This window comes from Chiloscyllium punctatum, chromosome 14 (genome assembly GCF_047496795.1).
Source record: "Chiloscyllium punctatum isolate Juve2018m chromosome 14, sChiPun1.3, whole genome shotgun sequence".
NCBI classification, from domain to species: Eukaryota; Metazoa; Chordata; class Chondrichthyes; order Orectolobiformes; family Hemiscylliidae; genus Chiloscyllium; species Chiloscyllium punctatum.
The window spans coordinates 16,301,596-16,327,603 of record NC_092752.1 but is presented as its reverse complement, the minus strand read 5'-3'; the positions used below and the strand labels follow the sequence as shown (position 1 = coordinate 16,327,603).

Genomic DNA, 26,008 nt, shown 5'->3' with positions numbered 1-26,008 from the left:
TCCCTCGACAGGTCCACACCCCCCAACAACCCACCCTCCCCTCTTGCCACCCTCCCCTGCCACCGCAGGAATTGAAAATCCTGCTTTCACACCTCCCCCCTCACCTCCGTCCAAGGCCCCAAAGGAGCCTTCCACATCCATCAATGTTTACTATCACTTCCACACATGTCATTTACTGTATCTGTTGCTCCCGATGTGGTCTCCTCTGCTTTGGGGAGACAGGAACCTACTCACAGAGCGCTTCAGAGAACATCTTTGGGACACCCGCACCAACCAACCCCATTGCCCTGTGACCGAACACTTCAACTCCCCCTCCCACTCTACCGAGGACGTGCAGGTCCTGGGCCTTCTCCATCACCACCCCCTTACCATCCGATGCCTGGAAGAAGAACGCCTCATCTTCCACCTCAGCTCCCTCCAACCCCATGGCGTCAATGTGAATTTCACCAGTTTTCTCATTTCCCCTCCCCCCACCTTATCCCAGTTCCAACCTTCCAACTCAACGCCACCCTCACGACCTGTCCTACTGTCCATCTTCCTTTCCACCTATCTGCTCCATTCTCCCCTCCAACCTGTCACCATTACCCCCAACTCCATCCACCTATCGCACTCTCAGCTACCTTTGCCCCAGCCCCACCCCCCTCCCATTTATCTCTCCATCCCCTCAGCTCACAATCTAATTCCCGATGAAGGGCTTTTGCCTGAAACATTGACTCTCCTGCCCCTCAGATGCTTCCTGACCTGCTGTGCTTTTCCAGCACGACGCTCTCGACTCTGATCTCCAGCATCTGCAGTCCTTACTTTCGACTAGCCAATATCTGTCAAGGCAAGTGAGTGACTGAAATAGCTGTTAGGAAATTGCCGAAAGATGAATGTAGACATACCAACTTTAAGGGCATTTAACTGGTCATTGGATAAACATGTGGATGAAAATGGAATGGCATAAGATAGATGGACTTCAGACTGGTTCCGCAGGTCGGTGCAACATCAAGGGCTGAAGGGCCTGTATTGCGCTGTAATGTTCTATATTCTATGAGAATCGTGACCCTTGATTGGATCTGTTGGCAAGCTGACAAAGTGAGCTCCTTGGTTCAGTACAATGAGAGATCTTGCAGAGCAGTGACTAAACAAGGGGCCAAAAAGTGTGGTGCTGGAAAAGCACAGCCAGCCAGGCAGCATCCGAGGAGCAGGAGAGTTGACGTTTCCAGCATCTGCAGTCCTCACTTTCTCCTAGTGACTAAACAAGGCTGTTCTGCACTAGAGAGCAGAAAGATGTATGGGGCACTTCATCCTGCAGGAAATTATTACTGGATCCTTCCAGTAGAATTGTTGGTCCTTAATCCAACCATCAATATTTGCCAGCAACAATCACTCTCTGTAGCTGTTCTTCAATATTCTGCACAAGTTCAGAAACTCTCCTGGACTCACTCTAACCTCTAATGAACTAGAACAATGTCTCTCTCTCTTTGCTGCCAACCAGTATTCATACAGCAGTTTGAAGCTGGGACCAAAAATACCAAAAAGAATTTTGGATCACTCAGTTCAATAAGAGGTCAGGTAATAACTAGCATAACGTGTGCTAAGTTTTTGCAACATCCAGACAATTCTTATTCCTGCCTATGTCTCCCTCACTGCAATTGTAAACTGCTATAGTCATTTCTAGAGGAGAACCAGGCTTGGAGAAATCTCTGAAGACACCATTAAAATATCACTAGTGTTTGTGTACTGAATACAGAATTAGATCATTTTTAGGGTAATGCCACATCAGCCATTATGGAACGGTGATACAGTGGTTCAACCCTGGAGTCTGTCACTCCACTCATTGCTGATCTTCATTTAACAAACTAAAATGGCATTGAACAGAGGCTCCATGTTTGTTGATGATTAAAATGAAATGTTGAATTCTTGCTGGCATGGCACTCCGGCATATCCTGCTGCTCAAGGGCATTATTAGCAGGGAACTCGGAGTGGGTCACCTGCCAACGTTCTCTTGGCTGTAATTAATTGATTCTCATAGATCTCAATAAATGGAATAATAAAAAGACATTTCTCTTGCAACAGCAAATAAACAGTGACCAGACCAAATGGGGGGGGAATGCTAAAGCAGAATATCTTTCAGTATATGTGAGACGTGAACTATTCTAAAGTTTTTTTTAGGATTGTGTTAAGATATGATTTATATTTAGCATTTTTCTCCTCCAACATTACATGTAAAGGAAATGCGGTTGCCTTTAACAACAAAAGTTGAGCAATCTCCATTTGTCTATCTCTATCTCAAGCGATATGGAGAATTGGACAATCAGTTTTGAGCATTTACATGAGTGAGGTCAATATCCAATCCTGTGATAGCAGTTCGAAGGTCAAGTGAGAGCATGCTTCTGTGCAGTTGTGACCATAAGGGGGAGAAAAGTTGCATTTATGTCATGCCTTTGGCACTCTCAGGATCCTTCTAGAAACTGCATCACTGCCAGTTCATTATTTCTGAATTGTCGCCATGTTGTTAAATAGGGAAACACAGCAGCCAGTATGAACCTGTGGCGAAAGTGCCAGAAAGTTTAATAATTATCATTGCACCCAGAACACAGCTTACTCTTGAACGCAATCCTATCTTCAAGGCAGTAGGAGCTGGGCCCTCCCTTTTCTGAGTGAACCTATCCTGGAATAGTTTTACTGCCAATATAAAGTGGGTTACCCGCCCAGCAGCGTAGGTTTAATCTGCCAGAACTTTGTCTCTGTGGCCTCACTTCTGGGTAGAGACCTTATTCATGCCAGAATAAATATTTTTTGCTTCAAGAAAGAAAGGGAAGTGCACAGATATAACTGTTTTATTTACATGGTGAGTCAAGAGTAGCTGTTCTGAATCTCAGAGCAACATTTACCATATATGCCCAACTGTGTAAAATGATGTATTCTGCTTATTCATTGATACTACCTCAAGCACAGGATATGCATGCTCATGGGTGTGCCTGGTTCTAGCCCATATAATGTTCCCTTTCAACAACAAGGCCCATTTATGTAATCGCATCAATGGTCCTGTCACAGATAGTGCTTCCTTGTTGACAACAATGTGCATTTATGTAGTACCAATAGTATTATAAAACACCCCCAGGTGATTCACCGTAGAGCTACCCGCTTTTAATAGGCATCTTGTGCTTTCCCCTCATGATGAATACATAACAACAGCCAGGAAGAACATCTAAGAAGAAGGGTCACTGGACCTGAAATGCTAACTCTGCTTTCTCTCCACAGATGCTGCCAGACCTGGCGAGTTTCTCCAGCGATTTCTATTTTTGCATCATCGCGTTTTTCCCTGTCTAGTCACCACTGACCTTGAGTGACAAATCCACATCATAGCATTTTCTACACTTCAAAAGGACTTTGAGACGGCTGGTGGTTGAGAAAGGTGCTATAAAAATGCAACAATTTCTTTTCAAAGCAAGGTACTAAATCTTGACCACACCTGCATCCTGCTGTAAATAACCTGCTTGGAAAAATCAGTTTACTTCAGTATTTGTGCTGTATGGTCTAATGGTCTACACCAACTCTACTTTGATTGTCCTTCCATGGGAAAACCTGTCCCTGCTGATTTCATTCCCCATCCCACCCTGGGCTGTACTTTGGAATGTTCCATGCCTCAATTCCCTTTCTCACGTTAATCTTCAACTCCTTCAACTGATCCCATTTTCTCCAAACAGCTCTGACAAAGGGTCAGTTAGACTTGAAATGTCAGCTCTTTTCTCTCCTTACAGATGCTGAGATTTTCCAGCATTTTCTCTTTTGGTCTCACGTGAATCTTGCCTCCCTCACTTCATACCATTTCACTCCTTTCCAGCTCCTAAACCCAATGTTTTCTCTCATCCACCCCTCCCCAACCCCCATCTTACAATCAGACAGTAAGGAAGAAGCTCTTCAGCCCATCAAACCTGTACCCTCAACTACCCCACTCCTGAAAAACCTGATGCTTTTTCGCTGAAAATGAGTCAGCAAATTACGAAATGTTGTATGAACCAAGACAAAGAATGCTTAATCGTCTCCTTCGTTAATGAGTAAAGTAGGTTAGCAATCAATCTGCTGCCAAGTCGGTGTGATTGTCGAGAACACTTGAACTGTGAGCACTATTGATCTATTAAGATCAGTTGCAGCCTGTGATCACTTGGTCAACCTGAAATCTTTAAGTTGCCATCAAAGTACACAGTCATTAACTTTTTGGTTTGGTAGGGACAGAAGCATTGTTCAGTATAGAGCAATTGCCCCCTTTCACAGTGTTATGGGCGAGAGAGAGTGTGTGGCAAGGATGGATTAAGTTAGTGACTGTCAACCCTACATTGTTCGTTTCTTTTTATCTCTCACTTGACATCCGCTCCCTTGCTCACCAGTTGACACTTTGAAGATGTTCTTTTACAAAAAAAAAGAGATGGAAAACGAGTCACGGTTTTGTAAACTGCGGAACGAGTGACACTTGCAGTAAAGCGGCCCCTCTCATTGATGTGGTTTTGGAGTCGCGGAGGTGGGGTGCATGGGGCGGGCGTAGGATTTGGAGGGAGATGTTCAAGGCGAAATAGTATTGTAGAAGCGGTCAGATAAACTGCTGAAAAGGATGAACTGGAGCAGTGTGGGGGGCGTGGCGAAATACTGACGAAACTAGCAACGGGCTGTCATTACGCTGCCTCTTGTATTAAGAAACACCCAAACAGCATCGACTCCAGAGGCTTCCTCCAATATTCCACCAGACGCTGGTTCATAGCCTCTTACCCATAGCACAGGAGGGGGGCTTTGTTCAATGTTTACAAGATTCACACGGGGTTTTATTTTGGAGTAACTGTTCAGTGAGGTAAGGGCAGTGTTGTGATTTTAAATTTATTTTTGCATGAAATATTGCAAACTACAAAATGATTTCAGGACTGCAGTGGAATTTTTTTAAACAAATAATTCATAGACTATTGTTAAGTAAGAACGTCAGTGGCTTGAGACATTTCCTAGTCATTTCCCTTGTTTCTCTTCAGCATTTTTTTTTAGCTTTGGTAAGCCACAGGATCATGATTGTTGCTGATCGATTGTCGTTGCATGTCGGAGTGTTTGCAAGGGGGAAAGTGATTAACAGGACCATATCCCACCCTGTGTATGTGTCGTACAGTGTTTCACAGTAAGGAAGCTTCATTAATAAGGCTCCATTTGCTGTCTGTTTCGCTGTGAATGTTGTTTGTCCAACTCACAGAGTCTAATTTCAGTAGTTAGAGATCAGGTTCTTGACCACAGTCTTGGAGACCTCGCAACTTTCCGATTTTACTAGAGGTTTTTATTTTAAACGGTAGCAGCCTCTATCCCTATATGGTGGTATCTGTAGATCTGCCGAGTTAAAAAAAGGAAGTTCTGTAGATGTTAATGGAAGATAATCAGGTGCTTGCATATCGAACTGAGCACTTAAGTGGGGTAGGACTCACGGCTGAGTGCTTCTGTTTTAAAATCATATGCAACTACAATATCATAAATCCCCTGCATCAATTTATTCTAGTGATATTGAGAGTGAATCTTCATCTCTGGGGATGGATTTCGTGATGTTCTATAGTTGCTTGCTGTCTCCTTGTCCCAGGTATGCTGGGAGGGAGTATGTTTGAACACTTTATTCACTGGATTAGTAATCCACAGCCTTAAACTAAATCCATGAGTGATGCAGGTTCAGATCCCACTGGGGCAGTTAGTCAATATGGAATGGACGATAGAGTCATACAGATGTACTGTATGGAAACAGACTCTTCGGTCCAACTCTTCCATACTGACCAGATATCCTAACCCAAACTCATCCCATTTGCCAGCACTTGGTTCATATACCCATCCAGCCTTTTAAATGTTGTACCAGCCTCCACCACTTCCTTTGGCAGTTCATTCTATTAGGTCCCTTTTGTACCTTTCCCTTCACACCCTAAACCTATGGTTCTGGACTCCAACCCCGCCCCCCGCCCCCCCCCTGTCTATTCATCCTACCCATGGCCCTCATGATTTTATAAACCACTATAAGGTCACCCCTTAGCTTCCGATGCTCCGGGGAAAACAGCCCCAGCCTATTTAACCTCTCACTGTAGCTCAAATCCACCAACCCTGGCAACAGTCTCAATGGTGACCCTAAAGCTATTGATTGTGATGAAGAATTATCTGGTTTATTTACTTCCCACACCTTTGTTATGGTGTGTGGCTTGCGTTAACTGGCAGACCTACACCAATATGGTTGTTATTTGACTGCCTGGTGAAATGACTTAGCAACACACTCAGTTCAAGAGGAATTAGAGATGAAGAACAAATGCTGGCCTTGGCAGTCATGCCCACATCACATGAGAGAAGAATTCTATAAAATTGGATTAGATGCCATGGAACTGCTGTGTGACATCACAACTTCATTCAGAGGTTTGCATATGGCCAACGTTTTATATCAACAATAAATACATGGTCTGGTCATTAGCTAGGATTTAAGTCCTGTTTGTCACTAGTCCTGCAATAGTTTCTTTTGCAGAGCTTGCAGCCCATTGATTTCCAAGTTGCAAATAGCCTGTAGAAGTGCATTGAGTTACTGAAACTGAGTGAGACCAGTCAAAGATGTAATCAACTAAAACAATACCTTTGTTTTCAGTAAATTAATTACAATAATAATTTATGGACTACCTCATATTTAGACAGCGTTGAGTGCTTTCTCGGTGAAATTGAGACCATTCTAAACAACACTAAACCTTTCAATAACCTGCATGCACAGAACTGCACAAAGTGACCCAGTGCATTGACTACTCTAGCATTATGGTCACCATCCTCCAGAGCAGTTCTGCTCTGTGTTGAATCAACAAGAATTTGATTGGAACATCCTTTACTTCCATGCATTTGTTCTCATCTATACACATTATTTTTCTGTTTACACTTATCATAGTAATTGGCTGTGGAAACTTGCCACAGTAGCGTGATTACAGCGTGATGTGTTTATATAAAAGTTTTCAATATAAATGTATACAAATCTATGGGAATTTATAACAGAAATTCAAATATCAAAAAATAATGTGTGGTTTTATAATGGCGACTGAATAATGTTGATGCATCTAGTCTCAATTATCCTCCATCCTTTGACCCTACTTCACTTTAAGACTATACTTCGGCTCTATTCATTAAATGCATCACCACAGGCAGTTACTTTATAATTAAATTATAAAGCGAGGTTGTAAATAAACCCATTGCTTCTCTTTCATCTGGACCAGGACCAATGGAAAAACAGAAGCCATTCAGCCTTTGATCCTGTTACCCTGCTCTCTTAGATTATAGCTGATGTGTTTCCATGTGCTAGTGCAGAAGGATCACAACTGCATGAAGTATTTAGATTTGTGGTCTTCTCAATCCATGTTATGAATGATTTGTGGAAACAGGAATTTACCTATTTTTAATTGAATCTCACTGCAATGTCTCTGTAACGTTCTGCAAGAATTGTCAGCAAACTGTTTGGCCTCGGAAAACAAAGCAAAGCATTACCTTGTTCTTCACTTACTACTGAAGCTGTGCATTTATCAGCAGGGATTGCTAGCTAGTGATCAGGAGCACAAATCCTTGCAGATCTCCTCCCTCTCCACCCCAATCTTAAAACACATAGGAGTTTTATCAAATTAACAGATGCCATTTGGGTATCAGATCAGAGAATAATGTTTGTTGCGCTTATTCAAAAAACCACTAAGGGGCACAATTTTCAGTACTCGTAATAATGATCTGTAAACTTACTATCTGTAATTTAAACTTCAACTTTAGACTTTCGTGGTCACCAAATATTTACTTTTTGCCATTTTCCAAATAACTTGACACTTTCCCTGTTCTGCTTGTCTTATTCACTAACATCCTGCTTAATGTTCCAAGAAAAGATTGTCTTCTTGCTTATTTTTCCAAATGAGTAGCTACAGAAGCAAAGTTCTGTCCTGTTAGCATGTGAAACACATTTCCAATAAGCAGATCAGTTTGGTACTCACATGGGCAGTTTCTCTTGGGAGATACATCCCTCTCAAACATTATCCAGCTCCTGTGGCCGAGATCGTTTCACATAAGGACATTTCAATCAGCCTGTTTTAATCCATTTATCCAGAATAAAAATGTCTGCTTTTCCCAAGATATTATTTGTCTTCAACGAATTTGGCACGTTGGCTTAGTGGTTAACATTGCTGTCTCACACTACCAGGAATCTAAGTTTGATTCCAGTTTCGGGTGACTGTGTGGAGTTTGCACATTCTGCTTGTTTGTGTGGGTTTCTGCTGGGTGCTCTCGTTTCCTCCCACAGTCACAGAGATGTGCAGATTAAATTGCTCTGCAGTATCTGGGGTGTGCAAGTTTGGTGGATTAGCCATGGTAAATGCAGGACAATGGGGGTAGAGCAGATGCAGACTCGATGAGCTGAAGGCCTCTTTCTGCACTGTAGGGATTCTATGAAGAGTTTTCCCAAATATACATCTCACAAGTGAAGAAATTCTTATTGATATATGTATCTATTCAACAACAAAAGAAACAGGAGTTGCTGGAAAAGCTCAGCAGGTCTGGCAGCATCTGTGGAGGGAAGTCATAATTAATGTCTTGGGTTAAGTGACCCTTCCTCACAAGCAATTTCTGTTTTTGTTTCTGATTTACAGCATGTGCAGTTCTTTCAATTTTTATTTGTGTCTCCATTCGGCCGCCTTCTGGTTCGCTGAGATAGCTTGATGTCATGATTGCGATTTTACGCAAAACATTTGGTGTATTTTTACATTACTTCCTTCACTGTATCTTTAGGTATCTCTCTCTCTTCCCTCAATCTTTTAACAATGTGGATCAAACCCATGGCCCTTCTCTGCAGTGGTGAGTTATTGGAAGGACTATTGTTGCCTGGATGTCAGTTTGGTTTGGTTGGTCATGTTCGTGGTTTGAGTCCGAGGTTTGTGGGCACAAACCCCACTCCATTAACTCTATTCTAAGCCAACACTTTAAAGTGTGTGCTGCACTGTTGAAGCATCATTCATTCAGTGAGACATTAAGCCAAGGTTTTATATGCCTATTCAGTTCCAACGATTTAAAGCTGAGTAGTAGAGTTGTCCTACCCATTAAGTGGGCGGCACGGTGGCACAGTGGTTAGCACTGCTGCCTCACAGCGCCAGAGACCCGGGTTCAATTCCTGCCTCAGGCGACTGATTGTGTGGAGTTTGCACATTCTCCCCGTGTCTGCGTGGGTTTCCTCCGGGTGCTCCGGTTTCCTCCCACAGTCCAAAGATGTGCAGGTCAGGTGAATTGGCCATGTTAAATTGTCCGTAGCGTTAGGTAAGGGGTAGATGTATGGGTGGGTTGCGCTTCGGCGGGGCGGTGTGGACTTGTTGGGCCGAAGGGCCTGTTTCCACACTGTAAGTAATCTAATCTAAAAAAAGACTAAAAACAAATGACATGGATATTGTTAAAAATCACACAACACCAGGTTATAGTCCAACAGGTTTAATTGGAAGCACACTAGCTTTCGGAGCGACGCTCCTTCATCAGGTGATTGTGGAGGACTCGATTGTAACATAAAATTTATAGCAAAAATTTGCAGTGTGATGTAACTGAAATTATACATTGAAGAATTGATTGTCTGTTAAGCTTTTCATCTGTTAGAATACAGTAATAGTTTCACTTCTTTCATGTGTAAATCACAAAACCCTTTATTTAAAGTTGCATTCTCAGGTTAGCTGTTAACAATGGTGATAGCTAGACAATATGTTGAAGGTAAAAACAATGACTGCAGATGCTGGAAACCAGATTCTGGATTAGTGGTGCTGGAAGAGCACAGCAGTTCAGGCAGCATCCAAGGAGCTTCGAAATCGACGCTTCGGGCAAAAGCCCTTCATCAGGAATAAAGGCAGTGAGCCTGAAGCGTGGAGAGATAAGCTAGAGGAGGGTGGGGGTGGGGAGAAAGTAGCATAGAGTACAATGGGTGAGTGGGGGAGGGGATGAGAGGAGGGGGAGGGGTCAGGGATGAGAGGGTGGAGTGGATAGGTGGAAAAGGAGAAAGGCAGGTAGGACAAGTCCGGACACGTCATGGGGACAGTGCTGAGCTGGAAGTTTAGAACTAGGGTGAGGTGGGGGAAGGGGAAATGAGGAAACTGTTGAAGTCCACATTGATGCCCTGGGGTTGAAGTGTTCTGAGGCGGAAGATGAGGCGTTCTTCCTCCAGGCGTCTGGTGGTGAGGGAGCGGCGGTGAAGGAGGCCCAGGACCTCCATGTCCTCGGCAGAGTGGGAGGGGGAGTTGAAATGTTGGGCCACAGAGCGGTGTGGTTGATTGTTTGCAGGTGTCCCAGAAATGGTCCCTAAAGCGCTCTGCTAGGAGGCGCCCAGTCTCCCCACTGTAGAGGAGACCGCATCGGGAGCAACGGATACAATAAATGATATTAGTGGATGTGCAAGTAAAACTTTGATGGATGTGGAAGGCTCCTTTAGGGCCTTGGATAGAGGTGAGGGAGGAGGTGTGGGCACAGGTTTTACAGTTCCTGCGGTGGCAGGGGAAAGTGCCAGGATGGGAGGGTAGGTTACAGGGGGGCGTGGACCTGACTAGGTAGTCATGGAGGGAACGGTCTTTGCGGAAAGGGGTGGGGAGGGAAATATATCCCTGGTGGTGGGGTCTTTTTGAAGGTGGCGGAAATGTCGGCAGATGATTTGGTTTATGCGAAGGTTGGTAGGGTGGAAGGTGAGCACCATGGGCGTTCTGTCCTTGTTACGGTTGGAGGGGTCTGAGGGCGGAGGTGCGGGATGTAGACGAGATGCGTTGGAGGGCATCTTTAACCACATGGGAAGGGAAATTGCGGTCTCTAAAGAAGGAGGCCATCTGGTGTGTTCTGTGGTAGAACTGGTCCTCCTGGGAGCAGATGCGGCGAAGGCGGAGGAATTGGGAATACGGGATGGCATTTTTGCAAGAGGTAGGGTGGGAAGAGGTGTAATCCAGGTAGCTGTGGGAGTCGGTGGGTTTGTAAAAAATGTCAGTGTCAAGTCGGTCATCATTAATGGAGATGGAGAGGTCCAGGAAGGGGAGAGAGGTGTCAGAGATGGTCCAGGTAAATTGAAGGTCAGGGTGGAATGTGTTGGTGAAGTTGATGAATTGCTCAACCTCTTCGCGGGAGCATGAGGTGGCGCCAATGCAGTCATCAATGTAGCAGAGGAAGAGGTGGGGAGTGGTGCCGGTGTAATTTCGGAAGATCAACTGCTCTACGTAGCCAACAAAGAGACAGGCATAGCTGGGGCCCATACGTGAGCCCATGGCTACCCCTTTGGTCTGGAGGAAGTGGGAGGATTCAAAGGAGAAATTGTTAAGAGTGAGGACCAGTTCGGCCAAATGAATGAGAGTGTCGGTGGAAGGGTACTGTTGGGGACGTCTGGAGAGGAAAAGAACGGAGGGTTTGGAGGCCCTGGTCATGGCGGATGGAGGTGTAGAGGGATTGGATATCCATGGTGAAGATGAGGCATTGGGGGCCGGGGAAACGGAAGTCTTGGAGGAGGTGGAGGGCGTGGGTGGTGTCTCGAATGTATGTGGGGAGTTCCTGGACTAGGGGGGATAGAACAGTGTCGAGGTAGGTAGAGATGAGTTCAGTGGGGCAGGAGCATGCTGAGACAATGGGTCGGCCAGGGTGATCAGGCTTGTGGATCTTGGGAAGGAGGTAGAACCGGGCAGTGCAGGGTTCCCGGACTATGAGGTTGGAAGCTGTGGGTGGGAGATCTCCTGAGGTGATGAGGTTCTGTATGGTCTGGGAGATGATGGTTTGGTGATGGGGTTTGGGGTCATGGTCGAGGGGGCAGCAGGAAGAGGTGTCCTCGAGTTGATGTTTGGCTTCAGCGGTGTAGTGGTCAGTGCGCCAGACTCCCACTGCGCCCCCTTTAACCGCTGGCTTGATGGATGGTGAGGTTGGGATTGGAACAGAGGGATTGGAGGGCTGCGCGTTGTGAAGGTGAGAGGTTGGAGTGGGGGAGGGGGGATGACAGGTTGAGGCGGTTAATGTCCCGGCGACAGTTGGAAATGAAGAGGTCGAGGGCAGGTAATAGGCCAGTGCGGGGTGTCCAGGTGGATGGAGTGTGTTGGAGGTGGGCGAAGGGGTCCTCGGAAGGTGGGCGGGAGTCCTGATTGTGAAAGTAAGCTCGGAGGCGGAGGCAACGGAAGAATTGTTCGAAGTTTGTAAAACTCTTGTTATCTCACTTTTTAGATTGGAATCAATCTAAACATCAGGTCATAGACAGAGAACACAGGGGGCTAACACCTTCAACATATTGTCTAGCTATCACCATTGTTAACAGCTAACCCGAGAATGCAACTTTAAAAAAAGGGTTTTGTGATTTACACATGAAAGAAGTGAAACTATTACTGTATTCTAACAGATGAAAGGTTTAACAGACAATCAATTCTTCAATGTATAATTTCAGTTACATCACACTGTAAATTTTTGCTATAAATTCTGTGTTACGATTGAACCCTCCACAATCACCTGATGAAGGAGCGTCGCTCTGAAAGCTAGTGTGCTTCCAATTAAACCTGTTGGACTATAACCTGGTGTTGTGTGATTTTTAACTTTGTACACCCCAGTCCAACGCCGGCATCTCCGAATCATAACATGGATATTGATCTCTTTATTCATTGATGAAAATGAGCAAATTGGCTTTGTCGACAGGTGTGGTTTCCACAAAAGTATTTCATTGGACCATTGTGACAGGTGCTATCCACATAAAAGGTTACCTTTGATTACAGCTGAATAGAAGAGTTGCTGTCAGTGGAAAAAGAAACAAGGTCCATCAAATCTTCTTTCTATCATCCGAGAAGTTGCAAACTGCTTGAGTATGAAGTGGGCTAAACATTGTATCAGTGCAGCATCTTGAACGTCCAGTGAAATGGACAGAAGGAAATCATAATAGTGAGAAATATTTCACAAGTTAAAACAATCTTGCAAACATCATAAAAACAGTTTCCATTAATTTCCTTTTTAACACAAGGGCTAGGGGAAGCTTTGTTATGTCAGATCATCAGTATGTCAGTATAGCTTTCAGAAGCAGGCTCCTGATGTCATCACTGTGATCAGTGAGTATAAAGATCTCCCATTCCATCTGTCCCTGTGTTCAGTTGAAGAATTGCATGCTATTGGAAGCGTGATAATATTTGTAACTCCCTACATAACTTTAACCTTGACAGAAGTGTGGATGGTGGGACAATTGCATGTTGTAGGTAGACAGCTTTCTGCAGTTTGGCAGTATTTTAAAAACTTAATAATATCAGGGGGTTTTTTTGCATTTTTGTATTACCCATTCTGAGACCAACCAATGTGTAGTTGACCAAAGTGTGACCAATCTCATTCACCTGGATTGACTTCAGTAATGAGGATACCCACTGTTTCATTCATAAAAGCTTGCGGTTTCAAATAAATCTGTTGGGCTATAACCTGGTATTTTGTAATTTTTGACTTCATTCATAAATGGAAGGGGTGCAGCAGAATTGAGCAGCGCTGAGACTTACTGACACAAGACCACAGCCCACTGTTAGATACGTTAGGCACCACACCTTGTCTTGATGCTTTTTTTAAATGTTGCAGCAAATTTATCTGTAGAAAACATGTACGTCAGTCCCCATCAGCCTTCTGATGTGGAAACAAGCCTAAATATCTTTGTTAAATTTTGGTACAAATGGAATTGAGTAAATCCTGGGACCTTGATGCAATTTGTAGGCCCAAAACTTGTTACTGGGGCGAGTCAGAGTGCAGACTTGATTTCTTTGTTCATTTGAACTTCTGTGTCTGAGGAGCATCCAAAGGAGCTAAAAGCACCTGGGTAAAACATGCAGGAAGAGTGGACTTCAGGCCATTCACCATCAGCAATATCATTTCATGCGTTTGTTTGTATTTTGGAAATGACATATAGGAGCCCTATCATTGTTAAAATGGTGATGTATAAAGATCGCTCTTGATCAATTTATCAATGGTCCTTGCAAGTTGGTCATGGGCTGTATTGCTTATTAATGTTCCCATTTCAGTCTCATAAAATGGGCTAATTTTAATCTCCAATATGTAAAAACATAGAATCCTGTTGACATGCTGTTGGAGGTGAACTATCCAGTGCACAAATGTAAATGAAGTGGGGTCTCTGTGCATGGTTTACTTAATGATTATTTTTGACATCGTGTAACAGTTCCACCCACGTGCACAGAGAAGCAAACAGACAGCACCAACAGTAATGCTTCTTTTAACTGGGTATCTGAGATTTTGTGTTGCTCTAAAGCTGGCTGTAGACTTTGCAGTTCTGACCGTGGACCTTCCTTGATGTGGGGCTGAGGTCAGCAGTGTCATTTCAGTTCTTTCAGTTTTGGGGTTTGGAGAAAATGAAGAGTCAGCCCAAAAACCTGCCCTACCATTCACTTAGATCATGTGTTGTGTGAGCAGTGAGATCAGATCCACATTGCTGCTCATTGTGTTGGATTCACAGCTCAGTCACTTCATTGAAAGGTACACAAGGTAGATTTGCTGCCACCCATTCTCCTTCTAGGTTGAGAATTCAAGGGACTGAATGGTCCATTGTGGCTCTTACAATAAACTACATTTTCTTTGAGCAATGATAGCAATCGGGTACTAGTGATATTAGTATGGCAGACATTAGGTGCAGTCTTCCTGGGCTTGAATAATGTGGGTTGTGATGAGATTTCTGACAGAATCATGTCAGAGGTCTAGCAAGGCTCTTTCGATGTTGGGAGCAACTCATTACATCTTTCCTCATGGACGTCAAAGCAGTGGCTAGTTGTCAATAAAGGGGAATTAGTGACCTTGTTACCAGTATATCTTGCCTTATTCATATGCAGCTTCTGACATTCCCAATCATGCCAGACAAATTTAAATATTGAAAGTCCGCTACATGGAAATCTGAGCAGGTATGTCACAACTTCATGTTGCCACTTGCTCCAAAGGACTTCCATGTTGGGCACTGGGCACCAAACTGTTAGGGCACATACTCAATGGACACTAGTCATGTGCACTCCATGTCCATAGAAATCGACATCTGACTTGTGCCAGACTCTAAGAACCCAGTCTGCTTACAGAATGGTCCTGCACTCCAGACAGAGAGTGGTGAATCTATGGAATCCATTGCCCCACAAGGCTGTGGAGGTCAAGTCATTGAGTGTATTTAAGACAGGTTCTTGATTAATAAGGGGATCAAACATTAGGAGAATACGGTTGAGAAACATATCAGCTAGGTGGAGCAGATTTAATGGGCCGAATGAACTAATTTTGCTCCTATATCTCATGGTTTTCACCTCATGCTGCAGCAAGTACATTTTGTGCTTAGGGACACACAGCCAACTAATGGACTGACATCGCTGGGTTGTTTGATTCCTCTGTCAGTGCTCACTCACTGAGCTGACCTGAATGCTGTCAGCATCCTTGCCTTGCCTTTTTTGCTCCTTGCCCCCTCAGGCTCACAGTACCTTGTATCACCTTATCCTTTAGTGAAGATGCAAAGTCAGGAAGCTTGTCATCGCTGTCAGCAGCACTTGGTTGAGTCAAGGGAGATGGCCTTTAGTCAGAGACACAGTAAGTCAAGGGCTGCTGTCGATACCAGTCCAGGGGCTTGAACCCTGGTCTGTCAGCCAATCAGAATGGCCAGGGTCAGTATCCTATCCTTGTTAGAGGTGGGTAACCAAATGTTGGTGAGCCCACCACCCAACTTGACTACTTCTGCCTTATTGAGGACTGTTTCTCCTAGCCTAAAAGAGAGGCAGGTATTAATGGAATTGAAAATGGGCAGGGTGGTCATTAATTTTAGTGCGAGTGGGAGGTGCCCTGAGCAATTGGGTGGGCTGCAGAGAGGGTATTCTGGGTTAGTTGTGACAGGGGTTGGGTTGAGTGACACCAAGTGATGTAAAATGTTAAAGTCAAAGAGCATGAGCTTGGGTGAGATGGGCTGAATGGCCTCCTGCACTGTTATGGTACTGTGACATTTTGACCTTTGTAATGTTACCACCCTCGTAGGTTGCTGATTGTTGCACTAGGTTTGGGTGTTCCATTCCATCTAATTTCCATGATCAGTACATTTTTTGGCTTCAATGTTTCTGACCGCAGCGTCTTTTCTACAAATCACTTTAGAACAAAAAAAATTGCATGCTCCTTAAGAGTCAAACCTGCTATTAGGTTGTTATTGTCTTTTAAAAGAACAAGCATAGTTTTAAATGTCAAAAGAATCTAATCTGAACTTCAAAATGAAAGCCCGTTATGCACAAGAAGTTATTCTTGTTGAACATTTATTGAGCAGCTGACTAGTTAACTAGTGATAAATAGTTCCTGTGGATTATGTTTATACCTTTTTAGAAGCAGCAGTCTGAATTGCCTGCTGGGGATATGTTTCCCTCTGACGTGATGTTTAAAATTAACTTCCTTCGCTTGGATTACAGAAGAACATACTCTGTATTGTTTCTCCCACTGTTTCCTGCATAAATGTCACCTACATGTTTACAGCTTGTTTGTATCATCAGACACTCGCCCTCCATATACTGTAGTTCTTTGGCATTTCTGTTCAGAATTTAGATTCTTGATATAGAAGTATTGGTATTTGTACAGAATGCTTTTTGTGATCAAATATGCCAACTCATTTTATGAACAAAATAACAGTGAACATAGCAAACGATCTGCACACAGCAAGATCCCACAAACAGCAATGAGATAATGATCCAAATTGTCTGCCTCAACAATGTTGTTGAGGACTAATTGGTGACCAGGATATTACAGTGAACTTCCCTGGATAGTAGGAGGGTGTCAGGGCTTGATAGGGTTAACGCTGTGTGGTACCTTAAGCACCACCCAATAGGATGATGGTGCATGGACTCTAATGTGATGTTACTATGGCTTTAAGAAGTGTATTTTTGTCCTTCTTCTTTCTCTCTCAACATTTGACCAACATAGTTTATGATATTTGAACTTCAACTCCCTTATCTATGTTTCTCCTCCTGATTCCACCTGTGGTTTTCTGACCTTGCTACCACACAGGAAGGAAAAGTCCTAGGATTTACATCCTGTAACATCTCAGTTGTTTGATTTTCCACTGGCTTTTCAGTCACAGTAGGCATCACTCCCACCTGTGATCTAGCTGTATCATTACCAGCCGTAAAATATTTCTGGAACCGAAAATTTCTCTATTACTCTGACCACTTCTTTTCACTGGACTCTCCAACCTCACTTTATCCAATTGAGTGTTGCTCTTCTCACCATGAATTCCACAGATTACTACTTTCTCTGGCAATACTCCTTTTGAATGACAAATTTCCTCATCAAAGATTGACTTCCTCCCATACCTCTTAAGATCTTAACTTCTTCACATGGTCCTCCTGGCAAACCATATCCCTTCAAGTACATTCCTTAAAGAGATCTGGCACTTGCTTCTCAACTAACCCCTGATCAGATTGTGCCTTCTTTTGCAGTTTTTTTTTAGCTTTTGTGTTCTCCTTTCCCACTTCAACAAAACTCACTGGCTTATCCTGTTTTCCCACATCCATCTTCCCAGTGCTTCTTCTGAACCACCGACACTGTGATGTTACGTAGCTTACTTTATTACAATGAAAACTCCTGAGCTTTTTTACTTCTCTTTCACCCTCATGGGTTTCCTTTTTACCCTGTGGTAAACCATCTTTACTGTCTTTAATGAAATCTCTTTTTCTTTTACCACCTGAGGATTTCTCTTTTCCCCAGTTTCTATCCCTCTCAGAGTGAAATTGAAGTTGGAAGCCAAACTTTGATTTATGAATCAACTCATAATCATCTACCATTTTCACTGCTGGCAGTCTGAACTCTCTACTCTTCCACATAAGTTCTCACTACTTCATATTCAGTATTTTTAAGGGGGAGGTGTGATGATATTATTGCTTTAAGAGGTGTATTGAGTCCTTTTTTATTGAAGAATGGTTGAGACAGAGGTGCCGAGCAGTCTGCTCAAAGCCAATAGAGTAAGCAGCTTGTGAGGCCCTACGGTTTTTTTAAAAAAGTTGGAACAGTAGATGCAGCCTGAATGGGTGGGGTCAAGCTCCCGTAGAACCGGGTTTTTTAGTTTTAGCTTTCTGTATTTGCTGGGATCTTGAAGCTAGATGTGGAAGCACTTTGTTTCTTCTCTCTCTCACAGCTAAAAGCTGGGGTTCTCTTCCTGCTGCTGGAATTGCATGTGAGGCAATTATTTTAGTGAATTTGCCTTTGCCAAGTGTTTATGGGATGTTAGTATGTTGGAACAGTTAATTAGTAATACTTAATATATATATTATATTGCATTTCAATAGTTCTTTTAATTTTGTCTGCCAAGTAAAAAATAGTTCTAAGGAAGGATCACTCGACTCGAAACATTAACTCTGAGTTCTCTCCACAGATGCAGCCAGACTTGCTGAGATTTTCCAGCAATTTCTATTTCCATCTGTAAAAAAGTGTGCTTTGCTTGATGTCTACTAAGTTGACCAATCGAATTGCATCTGGAATGCAGCACCTTACACTTACCTTTAACATAACAAAAGGCTGAGTCTAGGCTACTTTAATATATTTTGATAGGTTTTGATCTGGTTCATAACACTAACAAGAGAACAGCTCTTGTTCTCAAAGGATTAAGAGTTAACATCTTCTCAGTAACAATGAAGAGACAATATCATTCTCACCAATATCACCTGTGTATAATTGCTATCATGCCTTTAACAACATCTTGTTTCAGACCAGAGCTGCTTTTCATTATATTGGTAGGTTTTTTTTCACCACTACTGGACCACACAGGCTCTACAGATCCTTACACTTTGAGAGGATAATGGCATTAACCTCTATCACAATTAGCAGCTCATACAGTATCATGATCTGATTACTCACACAACATGGGAGGCAATGGAGCAACTGTGTCTGCTGTTGGTCGATGTGGATTTGATTTGATTGCTTACATAACACATTGTATGTAGCAGTTTGAAACCTTTAAAACTGGCAACAAATTGCCTGCTCTTGCAACTTGGGTCAGCAGTTGAAGGGTACTGAAGATTTAAGAACCCCACCAACAAGAACCTCATGGCAAGATTCAACAAGGCGAAATCCACAATCAACAGCAAAACCCATTTCATACCTGGTAAAAGACTTGCAGTGAGAGTGGGCTAGCAATCCAGGCAGATGGAATATGAGTGCTATTTATTGTAGATGGTTGCATTGTGTACTGATGGTCTGTGAGAATGGTCCCAAGTTGATATTCAAACAGTGAGCAAACAAATTCTACAAGTAATGTGGTACCTGGTTCCACCTCTTCCATTCATAAACTGATTTTTCTTGTTCGTTTGTGGGTGAGTAGAGGATTTTTTAAAAAGGCTTAAAGTTTAAACTAGTGAAGCTGTACATTGACAATTCATAGCTGTTTTACTGGTAATTGGAAAGTACTTATTTGAATAAGCAGGAGTTCTTTGTGAGGTACAGAACTTGGTTGTCTTTTCTGTTAATTTAATCCTAATTCAAAATCCCTCCCTAAGGGCATTTGTGAGTTTACCTACTACATATGGACTGTTGCTGTTTAAGGAAGCAGCTCACTACTGCCTTCTCAAGGGCAACTAGAGCAGGGCAGTAAATGCTGGCCCAGCCAGTGACACCCACGTTCCCTGAGTGAATTTAAAAAAAATTAAAATCCTTGGTGGGAAAGGGGAAACCTTTTAAAAATGTCACAGAACTACAAGTTGGGAAAGCTAGAATCTTAAAATAAAAGCTCAGGTTAAGTGTCACTGCTGTGGCAACGGTCAGCTCAAGACATGGCTACTGTAAGGGAAAATCAAGAGCTGCAGAAGCAATTTAACATAAAGTTGCAGATCTAGGAATGGCACAAAGCCAGAATTAAATGGATAAGTGGGCAAATTAGAAGTAGCCACCAACATCAATGCAACAAAAATGTTAAAAGCCACTTAGAGTAGGAAGATCTACCATTTAATGTATGGTAAAGGCAAGAACATTTGTTCAATTGCACAGAGCAAAAATAATTCTATAAAATTTTGATTGAAGCTGAAATCCTTTACTAAAACGATGGAAGTTATTCAGTAAAGCTTTAAAGAAGCAGCAATTATTTAATACGACAACAAATAGTGGGATTCTGAAAGTGAACCTATGGAGATAGTGAATATCATCTATTTTAGCCAAAAGGAGTTGGAAATCCACCATGTTGGTTAAAAGCTCCAGTACATCAGTATTAGTAGCACTGTAATACTGCAGAAGAGAAAAAAAACCTAAAAGCAAACAAATAGTTACTCACATTAGGAAGACTTAATAACAGAAATAATATTTTCAAGTTGATTACATTTCAGAGATAAGCCAAATGGAACAATGACTTGGATAAAATAGTTCTGAGGATACAGAATTGCTTTAAAATTAAATGCTACATCTGAAGCTGAACAAGTAGATATACTTTTGTACCTGACTGGGATTATAGCTGATGAGATCATAGTTCACCAAGATGTTAAAGAAGCAACAGATATTTCTGGAACACTTTGACAATAGCTTTTTAACCTCAGAACAAATACATTTCTTGAAGGAGCAAAATTGAATAGAGTTCAGCATTTTGGAGAATCCATAGATAATTCTATTAATAATCTCCTTTAGGTTAGTGGCAAATGTGACTATGATGATATTCATAAGATAATTATTCTTGGAATTGCTGATGAGGTTTTGTCAGATTTATTAGAATTGTGATGAAAAGTGTGTGATTTTTAGAATGTATACACATACACGGTAGACAGAATTTTAATTTTAAACTATTAACATATGGGTGTTTGTGAAGGAATTTCTAAAACTAAACAAGGTCAGTGTGTCCTTCTGGAAATGTCCTCGTCCAGTATGTCTCAGAGAGAAGATGACTGAAATACCCTTGGAGCATTCATAGAAGAATAATGGAAAATTGTTGATACTGAGGAGTTTATGACAGAGGTAGTAAACATTGAAAGGAATTAACTTGTTTTTGTTTTAGAATAATCAAACATTGAAAGTCCAGAGGGGGAGACTTGTAGGCCAGTTTTGGAGGAGATTTGATTGGGGCCAGAAGCAAATTTAGTTTCTCTCCATGAAAGGAGCATAGGACAGTTCTGTGGAAGTTTTAGCTAAATGTTTAGCTTGTGAAACTTTCAGACCAGAAGCATTTGGTTAGAAATTGGTAGATGACTTAAAAAAAAAACAGATTTTCAGTTTTGCATAAGAAGATTTCACAGTTCACAAGACAGAAGTGTGGAGATTGGCCAGCAGATTGAAAATAAAAATATGCTTCCACACATTGGAGGTCATCTCCATGGACACCACCACTGGGATTGGATGACTGACTGACTCACTATTCTGTTGAGAAGAGACTCCCCTGGCTTGGAGATCCCAGGATTCTGCTTAAAAATGAAGTCCCTGTTTCAACAGGACAGCTATCCTCTGTGAGGGAAAGTAATGTGATTAAAGGTACTCCAGATATGAGAATGGAGCAATTTCCTCTTTTAACAGGAGCAATGTCCTCAGTGAAATAAGTTCAAGAGCTAAACATTCCTTCAGTTTAGAGAACATAAGAACCAGGATGAGGAGTAGGCCATCTGGCCCTTCGAGCTGCTCCACCTTTCAATAAGATCGGATCCACTTACCCACCCTCTCACCATAACCCTTAATTCCTTTATTATTAAAAAAAGTCTATCTTAGTTTTAAAAATGTTTACTGAAGTAGCGTCAACTACTTCACTGGGCAAGGAACTCCATAGGTTCACATCCCTCTGGTTGAAAAAATTCCTTCTCAATTCAGTCCTAAATCTGCTCCCTCTAATTTTGAGGCTATGCCCTCTTGTCCTAGTTTCACCTGCCAGTGGAAACATCCTTCCTACTTCTACCTTATCTATTCCCTTCATAATTTGGTATGTTTCAATGAGATCCACCTCCCCCCCCCCACCCCACCATTCTTCTAAATTGCAATGAATATAATCCCAGCCTAGTCAGTCAGTTTCTCCTTTATAAGCCAACCCCCTCAACTCTGGAATCAACCTAGTGAACCACCTCTGCACCCTCTTTCTACCCCCCCCCCCCCCCCCCCATGTCAGTATATCCTTTCTCTAGTAAGGAGACCAAACTGCACACAGTCCTCAAAGTGTGACCTCACCAGCACCCTATACAACTGCAACATGACCTCCCTGCTTTTAAATTCAATCCCTTAACAGGGATTGCCTTCTTAATTACTTGTACCTGCAGACCAACTCTGTGATTCATGCACAAGGACACCCAGATCCCTCTGCATCGCCGCATGCTGCAACTTTTTACCATTCAAATAATAATCCTTTTTACTGTTACTCCTACCAAAATGGATGACTTCACATTTACTAATATTGGATTCCATCTGCCAGACTTTTGCCCACTCACTTAATGCATCTGTGTTCCTTTGCAAAGTTTCACAGTCCTCTGCACTCTTTGCTCTGCCATTCATCTTAGTGTCATCTACAAAACTTTGACACATCACACATGGCCCCCAACTCCAAATCATCCATGTCAAATTGTGAATAATTGTGGTGCCAACACCGATCCCTGAGGCATACCACTAGTTACTGATTGCCAGCCAGAATAGCACTCATTTATCCCCACTCTTTGCTTCCTGTTAGTCAAACAGTCCTCAATCCATGCTAATACTTTACTTACAACACCATGCTTCCTTGTCTTATGCAACAGCACCTTGTCAAAGGTCTTTTGGAAATCTCTATATACACATCCAATAGATCCCTGTTATCCACTGTGCTTATAGTGTCTTCATAGAATTCCAAAAGATTTGTTAAGCATGGTCTGCCTTTCATAAGCCCATGTTACGTCTGTCCAATGGGACAATTTCTATCGAGGTGCCCTGCTATTTCTTCCTTAACAATACTCAAGCAGCTTCCCACTACAGATTAAGCCTTACCAGTGTAAAATTCTCCACCTTTGTCTACCTCTTTTTTTAAACAGTGGCATCACATTTACTGTTTTCCAATCTGCTGGGACTGCCCCAGAGTCCAGTGAATTTTGGAAAATTATCTCCAGTGCACTTGCTATTTCTCCCTCCAGCTTTTTTAGTATCCTGGGATGCATTCCATTAGAGCCAGGAGACTTATCTATCCTTAGCTTCATTAGCTTACCAAACATACCTCTTCCGTAATAATGATTGTTTCCAGGTCTCACCTACCTTCGTCTCTTTGTCAATTATTTGCATGTTATTAGTGTCTGTCACTGTGAAGACCAATACAAAATATCTGCTCAATGCCTCGGCCATCTCGTCATATCCCACAACTAAATGCCCATTCTCATCCTTTAAAGGACCAACATTTATTTTATCCACTTTTTTTTTGTTTTATAGAAACTTTTCCTATCTGTCTTTATATTCTGTGCTAGTTTTTTCTCTTTTTTTAAATAGCTCTTTTTGTGGCTTTCTGTTGACCTTTAAAAGTTTTCCCAATCTTTTAGTTTCATGCTGTTTTTGGCCGCTTTGTGTGCCTTCTCTTTCAATTTGATAGTCTCCCTTAATTCCTTAGACACCCATGGCAGATTGCCCCTTTTCTTACAATCCTTCCTTTTCACTGGAATATATTTTTGCTGAACACTTCAAAAAATTGCTTTGAAAGTCCTCCACTGCTTGTCAACTGTCCCACCAAAAAAAATCTTTGTTTCCTGTCTACTTTAGCCAAGTCCTCCCTTATTCAATTGTAGTCTCCCTGGTTTAAGCACACGATCCTGGTATTGAATTTTATCTTCACACTCTCCCTTCACACTCTCCATCTGTATTCCAAAATCCACCAGACTGTGATCGCTCCTTCCAAGAGAATCCCCAACTATGAGGACATTAATTATTCCTGTCTCATTACACAGGACCAGGTCTGGGATATCTTGCTCCCTCGTTGGTTCCGTTGCATATTGTTCAAGAAAACTATCACTGATACACTCAACGAACTCCTCCTCAAATACTGGATTAGTGGTGCTGGAAGAGCACAGCAGTTCAGGCAGCATCCAACGAGCAGCGAAATCAACGTTTTGGGCAAAAGCCCTTCATCAGGGAACTCCTCCTCAAGGCTGCCCTGACCAAGTTGGTTTGACCAATTGACATGTAGATTAAAATCCTCCATGATAATTAACATGATAAAGTGACTTTGCAGATCTGTCAAGATCATGCCAATAACCTTCAATCCAGAGGCCTTCCAAGTAATCATCTAGGAATGAAGGAGCAATCTTAGCCCCTTGAACCTGTTCTGCCATTTGATATGATCATGTTGATCAATCGCTTCAATGTCTTTTACCCAGCACCATTACCCTTATGCACCATTGATAATCATACGTTTATCATTTAAAGTCCTGTTTAAAAGGCAGTGCAACATCATTCATGTCTGCCCTGAAGCTTTTTGCATAGACTTTGTGCTTCAGTTTGGGACTTGTTTTGTTTCAGAGATAAGAATGATGGCCTTTAATAGCTGACGAGGAGAATCCCCAAAGAGCCTTTTTGGATTGGAAGGTTTGCAGGTCTCTCGATTGAAGACTGTGTTGAATTTGATTCTGTTCCTTACAGTATGAACCACTTTTGAAATGTAGTCACTGTTGTAATATGAAAACACAGGAGTTAATTTGTGTGCAGCAAGCTTTCAAAAACAGAAATATGACAATGACCAGATAATCTGGCTTTGTGGTGCTAATGTGAGGAATAAATATTGCTATGACATTGGACATTCTAAAATAGTTCCATGTGATTTATGGTCATACATCTGTGAGAGCAGATGGATCCTTGGCTTAACATTTTATCTGAAAGACGGTACCTTGATGGTGCTCCCCATATTCTCACAATGGGGTGTCAGCCTTGAATAGGGGTCAGGTAGTTCAGTTGGCTGGTTTACTGGTTTGCAATGCAGAGTGATGCCAACAGTGTTGGTTTAACTCCACACTAGTTAAGGTTACTATGAAAATCTTGCCTTCTCACCCTTGCCTGAGGTATGGTAACCCCAGGTTAAACACACCACTGATTGTCTCCGTCTAATGAGAGAGAAGCCCTTAAAGACCATGGCAAATTTATTTTTTTCTTTAAACCAATCTTGATTTTTTTTTGCTCAAGTTCTATACTGGCTAATGCAACAATATTTTATGACCTTTCCAATTAGGAAGTTGTATGATTAACAGGAAAGTTTTCCCGGCCTGACTGTTTTGAACTCCACACTCTGACATGAACTGGTTTTGTGTGCTTTTTAACTGAAAGATTAAATTCAGTGCTGCTCAGAACTGTTGTTTTCTGTTGGACGAATTGTCATTGGAGAGGGAGCGATTGTGCACATTTCTGAGATATACCAACTGAACCACCTCCTCCTGATAGAAGTTGGAAACTCTGCAGAGTGGGCAATATGGAGTTAAACATGGCAAAGTCTGCAGAAGTACATCTTTGTTGTAACTTAATTTCTTGCATTCCCCAACCCTGACCAGGGTTTCTGTGGAGCTGCCTGCATTGTACATCAATTCCTACTCTATGATTTCTCCAGCCCATGAAACAAGGTTCCTTTGAATTAGTCACATTATATTGTAAGCTAAGCCATTGCTTTTCTCATGGTACATTGCAGGGAGTGTATTATTTTTCTAGTGAGGAATGAACCGAGGTGGTGAGCAATTCTAATCCTGCCTGACACAGCTTTGGAACTTGAATTTACAGCATGATGCAGTGGGAGCCAAGGCAGAGTTTGAGCAAAGCGATTATTGGCCCTCATTTTGTTGGGAACTGAAGTCTGTGCTTGTATTGGCGTAAACCCACTGGAAGTCTTTGGCTGTCTCTCTTATTTTTCCACTGTGTTTGATTAGATCTGACAAGGAGGTGAGAATTAATAGAAGTATTGGGTATCCTTGACTTATGGAACAATGCAAAATTTGCTTTAGCTGACACACGATGGGTCAATAAAACTGCATTATAAATACACTGCGATACTTCATTGGGTTCCTGAAATACCTTGTGCCCTGTTTGCTTATTTCCAAGTGAAAGTACTTTGCAAGTATTGTGCTAGCCT

At 42.3% G+C, this 26,008-nt stretch overlaps 1 protein-coding gene across 8 annotated transcripts in view; it reads left to right on the top strand.

Annotated features, from left to right (window-relative positions):
• LOC140485619 (chondroitin sulfate N-acetylgalactosaminyltransferase 1-like) overlaps positions 1 to 26,008 on the top strand; it is a 312,994-nt gene that overhangs the window by 89,829 nt on the left and 197,157 nt on the right. For 3 of the 8 annotated variants that reach the window (XR_011962394.1, XM_072583949.1, XM_072583946.1), the window contains exon 1: positions 4,676 to 4,831. The exons of 3 other annotated variants lie outside the window; for them this stretch is intronic. The gene's annotated coding sequence lies outside the window, so the exon portion shown is untranslated. Of the gene's footprint in view, positions 1 to 4,675; positions 4,832 to 5,046; positions 5,144 to 26,008 lie in introns of those variants that run through there. 2 more of the 8 variants (XM_072583948.1, XM_072583952.1) reach the window with 2 other exon arrangements.